The sequence below is a fragment of the Thamnophis sirtalis genome, unplaced genomic scaffold (genome assembly GCF_051295495.1).
Source record: "Thamnophis sirtalis isolate CommonGarterSnake01/CBP01778 unplaced genomic scaffold, rThaSir2_p1.2 scaffold_6, whole genome shotgun sequence".
In the NCBI taxonomy this organism is placed as follows: domain Eukaryota; kingdom Metazoa; phylum Chordata; class Lepidosauria; order Squamata; family Natricidae; genus Thamnophis; species Thamnophis sirtalis.
Window position 1 is genome coordinate 86,323,688 of NW_028261386.1, and position 14,293 is coordinate 86,337,980.

General features: G+C 37.8%; 1 long non-coding RNA gene across 1 annotated transcript; it reads right to left on the minus strand.

Moving 5' to 3' along the window:
* Positions 1-252: 252 nt before the first annotated feature.
* On the minus strand, positions 253-13,934 carry LOC148045063 (uncharacterized). Its single transcript, XR_015697038.1, has 3 exons — positions 13,632-13,934; positions 12,773-12,865; positions 253-1,104 (listed from the first exon to the last, which is right to left on the minus strand). It is a non-coding gene; the product is annotated as an uncharacterized LOC148045063 (long non-coding RNA).
* Between the last annotated feature and the right edge of the window lie 359 nt (positions 13,935-14,293).

Consider the following 14,293-nt stretch of genomic DNA (forward strand, 5'->3'; position numbering starts at 1 on the left):
AATTTGTAACTTTCAATGTCCATTCTTGAGTTGTAGGCACGTCTTCCTTCTTCCAGTATTGCTGCCGTTATTAAGTGCAGAATCAAGTTAGTCTCTACCGCTGTAAAGTCAGTACTTATACCTAGCAAAAATAATTGAGGAGTAAACTTTATCCTTCTTTTAAAGATATTTTGCATAATCCACCATATTTTTATCCAAAATGCCTTAACCTTTTGGCAGGTCCACCATATATGAAAATATGTAGCATCGAGAGAACCACATCTCCATCATTTGGGTTGTAAATTCGGATACATAGAAGCCAGCTTTTTAGGATCTAAATGCCATCTATAGAACATCTTATAAAAATTTTCTCTCAGGTTTTGAGCTTGTGTAAATTTCACGTTTCTTACCCAAATTCTTTCCCATGTATCCATGGTTATACTATCTTTTCTGCCATTCTTCTCCATAGATAGAATAGAATAGAATAGAATTCAAAGGAATTTGTCTCTGGTGTATAAGCTCTCAGTGTACATACAAGCAAAAAGTGATAAATCAAGATCATAATCATAAAATACAATCATCATAAATCATGATACAAACTCAATGATAGTTATAGGGTACTAAATAAGCAAACAGCACAAATTATAACAGGATACTAAATAAAGGCAATCAACATAAATCATGAGATACAAACAACAAAGTTATTGTCAGCCTCTGCTTCACTTGCTTGCTATCGGTTGCCATAGAAACGCGGAGGGTGCGGGCATGGTATTGGGAAAGGGAATTTTGTTCTCACCATCCTCTGCGCATGCTGATAGCTGATGTTTGGACTTGGTCAAGGTCAACCGTCTCGTATACCAACCTGATGAGGCCCTTTGAAGGTGCATTCCACATGACACCTTAGGGAGTTGCAGATTGGACATTGGGCTGGGGTAACTGGAGGGAGGGGGTGGGCAATCATTTGATATGTATGTGTTCGCGCCTTTCTGGCTCAAATCTTGCTTTCCTTCTTGCTGCTTTCAATTCATATCTAGTAAAAGTACTTTATCTCTATTCAAATAGAGTTGAGGTTTTTCTTTCTTGGATATTGAAGGAGGAATGCCTGACATTTATAGTCATAAGAAACTAAAAAAATAGGTAATAAGAAAGATGAAAAGATGAGGATAGGTAACATTAAATATAGCTGGAATGAAAATAAAGGACAAGATCATGAAGTATGAAAACAAACACACAAACTTTCACAAATACTTCCCAGTTTCTTTGTTGAATAAGTGTAATGCTAAGTACAGCAGACTAGAGTAGGTTCTGCTAAATATTAATTTCTTCTACATGTAGAGCCAGAAATTTCACACAGAGGAAGTCAAATTATGAAATGTTCAGGATAAAAACTGTAGCCAAATTTTCCAGTGTGATCAACAATCAACAGGCATACTGAAATGATGAGGTCTTCTGGACATTTTTGGCACAGTGTATGGTTGGCACATCAAAGGTTTGGTAGCCGTTTTTGTTATATTCACAGAGTTATATAAACACAATGCCCTGTCTTAGCTCTCTGTCTGAAAATGGAAGGATGGAAGGATCTTTCGGAACTACAGGAAAAATGTTGTAGCAGGCTTCCAGAAGCAGGGAATATTTTTGGTCATGGAAAGTTCTACCATTAATTCATGTAAATCATAGGAATTGGACTAATTCATATAAATCATAGGAATTGGACTAATTCATATAAATCATAGGGACCAATGGCTATTAGATTTGATATGTAGCTGCCTTTAAAACTGATCAGATGGGAGACCAGTAAGCTTCCTTGTGCAATAAGTTGGCCATGGGAACAGAATGCTGGACTAAAAGGACCAAGGAGTGATCAAACAGGGTGTTGCTCATGTTTTTGTGTTATATTCTTACCTTTAATCAGTGGTCTGTCTGTCTGTCTGTCTCTCTCACACACCAAAACTTAGTACTTAAGAGTTTTTATTTCATATATCATATTCTAGGCCTTTCAAAACTCTCAAAAAGTCAAAGAAATAAAACTAATTCTAATATTTTCAAATTATCACTTATTTCATTTTTTTGCAGCATTGCACTTCAGAGGTAAAGATGATTAGAACTTTGATATAAAGAATTAAGCACGATATACAAAGTGTTCTAGTTAAACCCAACAGTGAATCAAACATTCACACCAACATACTAACTCTCTTTGCATTGGCAAGTTTTGTCTGGAGCAGGATATAGGTGCTAAGAATGTCTGCTTCGCACACTATAATTGCTGTTAATTTCATTCCTTTTTTTAAAAAAAAAGAAAGAATAAAGCTGAGAAATCACAGAGTGCTATGCTTTTTCATCTTATTTGCTAATAATAAGAACTGTAATGAAGTTTTCATGTTTCTTCTTTGCATTTCTTAGAAAACGTAGGGACAACTCATATGTCCACACAAAAATTAGCTCACAAGAAAAGCTGGACATGAAATGTTTGAAGTTTATAGATTGTGCAGATCACTGTTTGTATATTGGAAAGTAAACTGGATATGCAGCCAATTGGAAAAAATAATCTCCACATCTGCATTAGTGTGTCTGAATTCAAGGGAAACAACAGATAAAATGATACATTGGGTTGAAACAGTCCATATGTCCCATATGCATCATAACCCTAGGATAATGTGGCTGAGCGTTGTTTTGGATCTGTCATCTGTCTGAGGAAGGAAGAAGGAAGGAAGGAAGGAAGGAAGATAGATCATGGAGAGTTGAATTTATAGTTGATAAACCATATCTGTAAAATTATACTAATTTTAATTTTAGATTAACTAAAATTATCAAAATATAGCACACATACAAAAATTATTAGCATATATAAAACGCACCAAGTTTACCTTGGCTTAACTATTTTAGTTGGACTAAATTATTTTCTCCTAATCTTTATAATGTAAGTAGTTGTGCTTCTTAATGTTGATAGATAAGGATCCCCCAATACTGCACTAAAATGGAATAGCATTTCATATTCATGCTGCTGCAAAATAATAATAATAATTTTTCTTCGAAGTACATATCTATTTGTGGAGTGTGGAGCATTTCAGATCTTATGGAGAGTTTTTAATAACATTTCTACTATTTTGTTTTAAAATAATTAGAAGAACAGGAGAAATAAAGTCTTGGATGTTGCTGCTGGGAGAATAAACATTGAGGAATGATATAAGTTGCTATCTTGTTTATTGGTTTAATGGAAATATTTAGCTGTCCATTTTGAGAAATGGACTAGCAAATTATCTCTTCCAGCATTTTATTTGCACCCTTACAGTAAAGTAAATACAATTTTGTTGATGTGCTTAATTTAGTTCCTATAATTAATACTTATTGGCCTGTGCATACAAAACCAAAACTTATTATATGTGACAACATGATCTTTGAATATTATAATACCCCTAATAAGATGTTTTAAAGCTTAGTAACAAATTGATCAAGATAGTAACAAATGCCATCTTATGCAGGTTGTAAAATGTGGCAAAATATACTGTTGTAAAGTTGCTTCCACTTATGGCAGCTTCCATTCAATATACTATTTAGCCAGAGGAAAAATAATCTGACAAACAAAACATGTATTATTATACAAAACATGTATTATTTATACAAAACATTTTTAGGATGAAAATGATTTTCTTATTAAAGTTTCAATATTCAACATTATACTTTCCTTTTTTCAAAAACATAATTTTATTAACTGATAAAATACATGAGAGTAATGAGCTAATGAAGAATGGGAAGGGAGAAGTGTAGGTGAAAAAGGATAGAAAAACAAAGAAAATCATTATCTTGTGATTATTTTCAATGCAGTGAAGTAAAAATAATATTACAATCTCAACTTTTTTTGTATATTTAATGTGTATTGGTCCTTTCTACAGCAACAAACTTGTTTAATTATGAAATCTCAAAATCAAAGTTTTATTTCTTTCTATCTAAAGCACAAAATCCAGGACCGGTTTCCAAGTAGAAACAAGATTGGATGTACTATGGAGATCCTCAGTCATCCAGATCATGGTTGTCCCACAACCATGGTTGTCAAAGAAAAAACAAAAAGTCCAGTTGCCTCTTGAAAAAGCACCTTTGGGACATTGAATTTATTTTTTTCTTTCATTAAACCATCTTTGCTAATCCAACAGTTTTTACATCAATTCTTTCATTGTGGAAATTAGCATTTCTTTTCATTTTTGTGCATAGAGCGTTCTCATTGCTGTCAACATTACAAAAACAGTTCCAGATTTTTGTTCAAGTTTTTTGTCCATTAAGCCTAAAAGAAAAGTCTCTGATTTATAATTATTGTTTTCTGAGAACTTTAGCCATTCTTCATTTTGTTAGATGCCACTATCACTACTAGTGTATTAATGTCAAATAGTATATATATTGATATGTTAATGAATTAAAGTGGCAGACGGGAGCAGACATGTACTGTAGGGTGCTTAGGCATGGCTGTGGAACTGTATGGAGAGAGGTTTTCCCAAGTCAAGGTGTCTCTCCCAGTCTTTAAACTTTGCCCAGATCTTCCCCTAACTTCCCCGTTCTCTACTGTCCCAAGATCCTTACCATGCCACCTTCTGGGGATTTGCAGATCCATCTGAGTCTGAATGAATGAAATGGTGGCTAATTGGAAAACCCAGTGAGTCAGTCTGCTTGGTTGCTAAGCAGGGCATTCAGAGCAAGACTGGAGTAGGCTAGATTGGGCAGTGAATGTGGTGGAGCAGATATATGAGTGAAGCTTCTAAAGCCAGTTGAAGGGCTCCTAAGAGAGTTGCCCAGCAAGTTGCTGAAGCAGGGCAGGACAGCGACCACAATTGCTGAAGTGACGAGTGACACAGGGAGCCTCCCTTGGCCCATCCACTTGGCACTCCCAATAATTTACAGAGGAGATAAAGAAGTTGAAAAGGTTCAAGAAGTGTTTCGAGTGCCACTGGACAAAGACGAGGAATCAGTCAATCAGTCAAAGACGAGTCTGATTGATCATGAAATTAGAGACACTATTAAGGCCTACCTTTTCTGATAAGAGCAGCAAAACACAGTATTTCTCTGCTCTTATTACATTCACAGACAATTGCCTAGTGGCCTTGTTTAAGGTTACCTGGACCCTCCTGAGTAACGGGAAGGAGGGCGGCAGCACAGTGGTTTACTTTCAGGGCTGTGCTGAGAATTTTTTGGTTTGCCTAGTGTATAAAATTGCTTTGATTCATTTCCATTGGAGACCAAGTGTAATGCACATCCTTTGGAGATGCCTGGGAAGCAAATTTACCTAGTTATCTAGGAACAGTTTGACCCTGTTGGACCCAAGGAAGTGGATGGGGTCTTGGGACCCTTTGCATGGTCACCTGTAAATTAGATCTATGTCCCTTCTGATTGGTCAAGGCCTCAATGGGAAGTAATGGATCTGAGCAATGGTTAATTCCTCCTTGAGGGAGGGGGTGTTCCTGGCAGATCAGTCATAGCTAGAAGGGCCTTTGCTCATCTTCATGTTGTGCATCAGAAAGTACAAATGTCTTCAGCATCAGTATGGGATATTTATACAAGGTATTCCCAAACAAAAATAGTTTAATCCCTAATATTGTCCTGCCTGTAGCAGAAGAAATGTCATAGTTGCCATTTCAGTCAAGTAGATGAGAATATATGTATGCATGAATGTATTTTACGCAGTGCATGAGAAACAGATGGAAAGAGGATCAAGTAAGTTATACATAAATACTATGTAACTTGCTCCAACTGATTTCACCATTGCTGCTCTGAAGTTCTGCTTCTCTATTTTACACAATAGTTCCCTATTAATATTACATTACCCTCAATTTAGACTTTATGAATTTCCTAAGAAATCTTGTGATAATCTAAAAATGTTGTTATTTCACAAACACCCTAGAGAAAAGTTGAGGAGTTCTTTGTATCAGTACAAGTTAGGGTTAGGGTTACATATTTTCTTCCCCCTCCCCATAAGAACTGAATGTTTCAGAGGTGGATGCCTTCATCAACTACACCTCTTTTTACCTCTTTGGCAAGCCTCTAATCTTCCCAACTATTGCTCAAAAGGCAGGATTTCATTTATTAATTTATATGCTACCCATCTCACTGTCCAAAGTGACTGTGGGTGGCTTACAATGTGATAAAATAGTTATAGTACATTGTTGATTTGCTTTTAAATGTCTGAAGTTTTGATAGATTGGATAACTGGTCTGCCTGGCCAGTTAATGCCTCTTTAGTATTTTATTTTATATAATTCTTCTAGATAACTCTAGTTTATATTTAGCATTTCCTTTTTTAATGTATGATGCTGTTATATTTAAAAATATCAATTCAGCAATTAATTTGTTGACAATACTTTCCAAAACATTGATGCATTGTGAAAGTTTCATTATAATATGAGCCATGGTAGCACAGTGGTTAGAGTGCAGTACTGCAGACTACTTACTTCTGCTGGCTGCCTGCAATTTGGCAGTTCAAATCTCACCAGGATCATGGATGACTAAGCCTTCCATCCTTCTGAGGTCAGTAAAATGAGGACCCAAATTGTTAGGGGCAATATGCTGACTCTGTAAACCACTTAGAAAGGGCTGTAAAGCACTGTAAAGTGGTGTATAAGTCTAAGTGCTATTGCTATAATATTTGTTCATTCTTGAAATAGTACTTTAAATTATTATTTTTGGACTTATTGGAGTTTGAATGTATCCATGTCTTCTGAAGTTAACAATGAAAGATATTAAAAAAGTTTATAAAAATAAAAACAGTATTGGGTAAAGTCATAAGTTACAACAAGATGTCAAAAGTAATATTAAACAATTAAATAGCCTTCTACTTTAATCACCAAATTCTAAGCAGACCCATATTATTTTTTCAATCTTTATGAAAGCTAGAGAGTTGGGCCCATGTGCGCCTCATGGGTTGTATTTTTCCAGTGTGTAAGGGCATATCACACTGCAAGTCTTCAAGTTACTATTTGAATGTGTAAGCAGCCACTGAAATTCTGGAGAACAAATAGGAATATTATTCTTGATTGATAGTGAACCCCTAAATAATTCCCTGATTTAGCTGGTTCAATAGTCATAGTCCTATCATGAATCTAGAAGCTGGATTGAAATAGATCCAGATAAGCAGTGCCATCTCCCAACTGTCTAGAATTTAACACATCAGTTCTAGCACTTTATCCAGGAACTTAAAGACACTGATGTCTTCTTTATAAGGCTAACCAGAGAACTGTATTCTTGTGGTATTGACCACACATTGGTTTTCCATATCTGGCTGCTTTTAAATGGAGGGACAAAGATCTATTGGGCAGGGGATAGGCCTCTGGTCTCCTTGTAATGTCAATATGACATTCTTGCGCTATACAAACTAAAAGTTAGCTATGTAGCTCAAGTAGATAGTACTGTAAACACATTCCTCTTTGATTGATGTAACTATGAAGGCTATTGGGATAGACAGGACCAATCCTATTTGTATATAATTATTTATAATGGACTTCTGAGTTTTCAATGCTCTGTCCACTGTGTGTCTTTGAAATGGGCTGTAAATACTTGAGAGAAACGTGTTGATTACCAGAGCAGATGAAATGCTGGTAGCTAAGGAAGAATTTTTATCTCAATCACTTACCCCAGGCAATGGTGGGATTCAATTTTTTTTTACTACCTGTTCTGTGGGCATGGCTTGACTTGGTGGGGGGGGGGGCAGGGGAAGGATACTGTAAACTCTCCATTCCCACCCCACTCCAGGGAAAGGTTACCGCAAAATCCCCATTTCCTCCTGATAAGCTGGGACTCGGGAGACATAGAATAGATGGGGGCAGGGCCAGTCAGAGGTGGTATTTACCAGTTCTCTGAACTACTCAAAATTTCCACTACCAGTTCTCCAGAACTGGTCAGAACCTGCTGAATATCACCTCTGCCACAGGGTAGTTTGTATGATGGGATGTAAGCAGCCTACTAGTTACTTTCAGTGTTTACCACTTGACTCAATGGTTTCTTTTGCCATCAACTTTTTACCATACAGTACCATGAAGAGAAGAAAGTTCTATCATTTGAAGTGATGCTTTTGATGTGACAGAATGAATGCCCCTGATCACATCTTATGGTCCCTGAAAGACCACCTGTAAAAAACCTTTCCAGATATGTCAGAGAGTAGCACATTTTCTGAAAAGACCCTGGCAGCAAGCAACCTAGAGTCCTTCAGATCACCAATAGAATTGAATGCCAATCCAGTAGATCTTTGTGAATTCATTTTCTATCTGTATCTGGCTTTCATTATTTTGAGCTGTCTCGCTTTCAGTTGTTTAGAAGAAGTTTAAAGCTGAAGAAACTTGGTTTGCCTTCTTACTATCTCACCTTGGTTATTTTGTACCCCTACTATCACCCCACATGCATATGGATCATATTTCTCTGATTTTACTATATATTATATGAAACATATAATTTTTACAAGTGAATCACCTTCCCCAAATTAATCAAATTGTGTAAATGATGTTGAATCAATCAAATGTATTTAAGTGTATAATATGTGTATTTTTTTTCAGTGTTCTGATGAACCATTTACAGTATTTTACGTGTTGTTCTTATGTACATATAAGAAATATACTCAAATCAAACAAAACTTGCTTTTTTAATAGCCATATTGAAGTATAATTCATTAAATAACTCTTGTGCTGTGTGTTTTTCCTTTTCATTAATTGAAATGTCTAATCTTTGCAATATTCTGTTTTCTTTGATTTGTAACATCTTTAGATTATTTTAGTTCAGGCTGTCTGTCCAGTTTTAGGTTTTATTGGTTTTTATGGATTTTTTTTAGAAAATTGTACTCTGCCCAGAATTCATTACAAGTAGATGGCTATAATAAATTTAAATAAAGTAATAAAATAAAAAATCAACACAGTAAACATTGAGGTTATTTTAAAGACCATTAAAATGAAGGAAGTATAATAATGTTTAGATGTGAATATAGAGTACTTCATTATATGTTATTGCATTCATTATGGTATTATCTTACTTTGATATATAATCCTTTTTAGCACACAAGTGTGACAATCAAAACACGCATAGGTAGTTCTCAACATAAATATAATAGAGTCTGCCAATTACATTCATAACTTGAGGAATTCATTAATGAGATCTCTGATTTACCCAATACATTTGCTAAACGAATGCTCAGGTTGTTAAGTGCACATGAGGTATCACAGGGTGGAGAAGACCATGGGGCAGCCTACTACTTCTGACCATCCAAAAATATCTCATGCTTCCCCCCCTCCCCCAATATCCTGCCCCACTGGGTCTCCATAGGCACTTACCATTTCAAGTTATTGATTTAGATTTAGATTTACTTTATTGTCATTGTATGTATATACACAGTAAATCCATACAACAAAATTCACATAACACCCACAGACCAGATGATCAAGTGAGCTGTATCCTCTCCAGCCTTTCTGCTGAATTTCTTTTGCCTGCATCTCTGGAGGCTCCCGTCGTCTTTGCAAAAGGTTTTTGGCATGAAGAAGGGAGTTCGGGAGGGATGCACATATGTCCCAACTTCCGTTCTTTATGCCAATAATCTTGAGGAAAGCCATCTGAACCCTGCAGGAAAGATTGCATCCTGGTGGGCTACATTCATCTTTGCAAAAAGCTTTTGGTGCAAAGAATGGAGGCCAGGAGGGGCATCCACTCCTGGTCTCCATTCTTCATGCCAAAAGCTTTTTGCAAAGATGACCCGAACCGGCTGGGATTTACACAAACCAATCATGTCAGAGAAGCTGGAGAGGGCACAGTTCACTAGATTTTTGCAAGATAAGTGATCTTCTGTGGATATCTGGGTGGGGCGGGGGGGATAAGCAGAGTGAATGTTACAGTGTCTCTGCGATTGTTTGTAAGGGTGAACAACTGCCGTGGTGTTTTACAACATTTGTAACTTCGGGACTGTGTTGTAAGTTCTTAGGGGTGTGTGATGTTGTAACTTTGAATGGTTCCTAAGTGAACTGTTGTAACTTGATGATTACCCACCTGTACATCGTGACCCGTCAAAACTGCGGTAGACAAAAGCGCGCTCGACGAAAGCGCGTACCTGACGTCATCATCAGCGCGACGAAAAAAATTAAAAATAAATTAAATTGAAATTAAAATAAAATTAAAGCAAGCCGATTCACATAAAGGTAAGGGTTAGGTTTAGGGTTAGGTTAAGGGTTAGGGTTAGGTTTAGGGTTACGTTAAGCGTTAGGGTTAGGTTTAGCGTTAGGTTAAGGGTTAGGTTTAGGGTTAGGTTTAGGGTTAGGTTTGGGGGGGTTAGGGTAAGGTTTTCGCTTTAATTTTAAATTTACCGCTCACAGCGTGATGTTTTCGTCGCGCTGTGATGATGTCACGTACGCGCTTTCGTTGAGCGCGCTTTTGTCTACCGCGGTTTTGTGGTGGAACCCCTGTACATAACTCAAATAGAAAAGAATGAACTGAGTGCAGCATAGAAGGTTGTTTAAAAGGCTCATTAAAACTTTTAATTGAAAAAGTGTATCTTAACTCATTTTATAATAGTGGAGAAAGTGAAAATTGCAATTATCTATGGGAGAAAGACTATCTTAAAATGCCTCAATAGCCCTCTAGAAATGGAAAGATTTTTCAAAGGGTTGACATCTTAACATGTAAAATTTTAATGAGGAAATTAATCTCTTAGATAATAAAATAATAAAATATTAAATACAAAATTACACATAGTAATAATTTCATTAAATACTAACAAAATCTATTTCCAAATAGAATCCTTTAATTTTTTATGTAAACAATTAGTGATCAATATAATAACATAAGCCTTCCTGTTCTTTTCAGGATTTAAAAACTTTCTGGAGACTTGTTTCACATTCAACATAATGTACTAAAGCTCTAAACAGTACAGTATAAAATGATGCTACAGGGAATGTAAAGTATGAAGCACCCAAACTTTACTTAACATTGTATGATTTAGAAAATAACTGATAGCAAAATAATTGATATCCTGAATTGCAGAGGTTTGAGGGTGTGACCTCATTCTCTTCTTTCAGCATTCCAATCACAAAACAATTTACTCTTCACCAAAGTGAAGACTGCAGTGAGCAGTTATGAACTGTCCTACAGATTGCAAATTCCTAGGTCTAAGAGAGCTTCTGCAATTTTCCTGTACTGCCAGGACAAATTGTGGCAGTCTAATTAAGCTCTAATTTGAGGCAGTCTTTTAAAGGTAATAAAACACTGCAGAAATTATCTACACAATTTGGCAGGGTATGCAAAAAATGAAAGTAGCTACAAATTATACAAACACCCTAAAAACTAGGAGGAATTTTCCATTTCAAACACATATACACATTATCTTTTTGATATTTCTGAAATAAAATCAATCAATCATCTATCTATCTATCATCTATCTATCTATCTATCTATCTATCTATCTATCTATCTATCTATCATCTATCTATCTATCATCTATCTATCTATCTATCATCTATATAAATGGTGCTCTGTGTGTGTGTGTGTGTGTGCACATTCCAGCATAACTCTGGAACACCTTGAGCAATTTCAACTAAACTTGGTATACAGATGACTTACCCCCTGGGGAAAAAATACTGTGGGGGTTAGACACCCCTAACACCCCTCAAGGTGTGTGTTCTGTTAGGATACAACCTGTTCTGCCTTACTATGGCTTCTACCATATTGCCAAAAAATGGCTTCTACTGTACAGCACAGTAGAGTTGCCAGGGGCTTCAGAGTACTCTACAAGGGGGCTCCCTCTGGTAAGGGGGAAAATCCAACATTAGAAATTACATTAGGCCCGGACATTTTCAACAAGGCTTTGAATATTTTTGAGGACAAATGAATGGCCATGCTCAATAAAACACGAGACCAACAGGACGTACTTCACTCAGATTGCATATAAGAAAAGAACTGCAATGTTGAACACCTTACTTCAAATATCGCGGACAAGAAGCCACTTATAAATCAAGATCAGAAAAAAGCATACCAAATGATCATAGCAAAATAGCAAGGTGGTATCACTTTTCTTGAGCTTCTGGGGGCACAGGGAAAACATTTGTAACTAATGTAATTGTTTAATTGTCGAAATCAGAGCTTTTCCTGTCTAATATAGGAGTAGGATAAATAAATACCTGGCAATGGGTATCAGCTAGTAAGTTATAAACCATGGATAAGTGGGTCACATCCATTTCTACCAACCACACCTGTGTAGACATCTATTCCGATTTCATAATAGCATAAAACGTTGAAATGTAGTTCCTTATCGTTTTCAACATTGCAAAATCCACACCTGCACCAGGACACTCTACACAGTTATTTGTGTTGAAGGCCAGGCAGGAAGATTTTGCATTTGAATATGAGGGCAAGTTAAGGTTTTTGATAGAAGATGGTGAAGCCTTATAATTAGAAATCAAAGAGAATCTGCTCTTTAATGGATACGCACCGACAGCAGAAATAGTGTGAAAAGTTGGAAGGAATACCAACAGGAAAGAACTAGATGCCCTGTGAAATTATGCCTACAGAGCAAGGTTTTATGCCAAATAGCAACCCAGTATGGGAGACTGCACAGTTATTGAGTTATTGAACTCCGATATAAACTGTGATTTCTGGTGGTTTTCTCAGGTCAGCACATTACAGTCATATGAGGATCTGTTTTGATTCCATTACATCTTATTTTTCCATAATGCGTTCCATCAGTTTTTCTACCCGCCTTGGGAACAGGCAAGCACAGTCGACGTCATTTTGACTTTCCATTTGGCGCACACGGTCCCAAGCCGAACCGAGAGAGAACCGCAACAACTCACCCTATTTAAGGCCGCTGCGGTTAGACTGACAACCGTTAACAAGCCTCCCGGACCTTCTGATCTTGTAACTTTAACCACGACCTGCTTGCTTCCCTTAAGGCGAAAGACGAAATAAACACAACCTATTTTAATATTTTTTTAAACGTGTAAATTCTACATTCCCCGGTATGTATATCAAACAATAGGGATTAGTAAAGAGATGAACAAAAGCGAAAATAGTTAATTAGACAGTCTAAAGCCTGCAGCAGAATTCCTAAGCGGATCGTTTTCCGCCAGGAAATGGGCAGGGCGTCTAAACCGTTCGAAGAATGCGAGACATTATATTTAGAGTCATATGCAAAACCAGCGACGCTCTGCAAACTGCAGATCAACTTTCCAGCGGAATAAACACAATTCACAGAACAGACGGTTGTCCTAAAGGTTGGAATCAGCTGCAAAAAGCAAGCTTTAAAAATGCCGCAGGAATGCGGTCGGCGTGGTGGGGGGTGGGGTTTGGTTCTTAAATTTAGGTTCTTCTCCCGGCAGTTAATATGACCTTGGCCGGCCCAGGGAGGTGCAGAACCGGGAAGGAAAGAAACAAAAGGAGGAGGAGGGAAAATGGGCAGCAGAACAGAAGATCCCACCCACATCCTTAAAGGAAATTTCAAGCTGGGAAGACGCACAACTTTCGCATGACAAGTTGAAACCGGCTCTCCGGGGAGTTCCCTTTGCAGGGGGAGGGAAGAGGAAGCGAGATCTCCCCTGACCGACGGAGAGACTCGTAGCTCCCTTTGCGATCGGGGAAGCCCCGCCTCCTTCCTTCCTTCCTTTCCCTTCCCTCCCTCCCCCGCTTTGCACGGAGCACCTCTCGTACACGCACCGTCTGTCAAACAGCCACACGTTCGAGCCAGGACTCTCGGGAACTGGATCTTCTGGTTCAGCCTACTTCCCCTCCCTTCCCTGGGACGCAATGGGGGATCCGATGACATCACTGGCTGAGCTCTCCCCTTGCTCTCTCCCCTTGTAACTTCTGTTCTGGGAAGTGGTGCCAGGAATAACCCTGCAGATCAGAGAGGCTCCTATCGTCCAGAAGGGAGGAAAAAATACAAACACTCGCACACGCAACCGAGCACTGCGGCCTCTCGGCCTTCGTCCTTTAAGGCTGATGTATTTATAGACATACCTACACATACGAATAGTATCTGTGTGCGGGTGTGTGCATGCACTTGTATATGGCACGGGAAAGACAGCACGGGTAGATATTTTTATTCTATTTAATCGAGGAGGATAAAAGAAGGAAGCGATTATCGATTTGAACAGAAACACACGAATCAGACATCCGCTGGCTTGTGGAATACCTGTCGCTATTTAAAGCAAAGCTGCACTCCAGACCCAGGCTTAGTAAGGGCGCAACAAGAAATAACACGCGGTGCAGGAGGCTTTCCTTCTCGTTGACTCCCAGGTGAGCTTTTGCTGCAAAGATACCTACCTACCTGCCTGCCTGTCTCCCCCTCTCACCTCGTTTATTTCCAATACCGAATC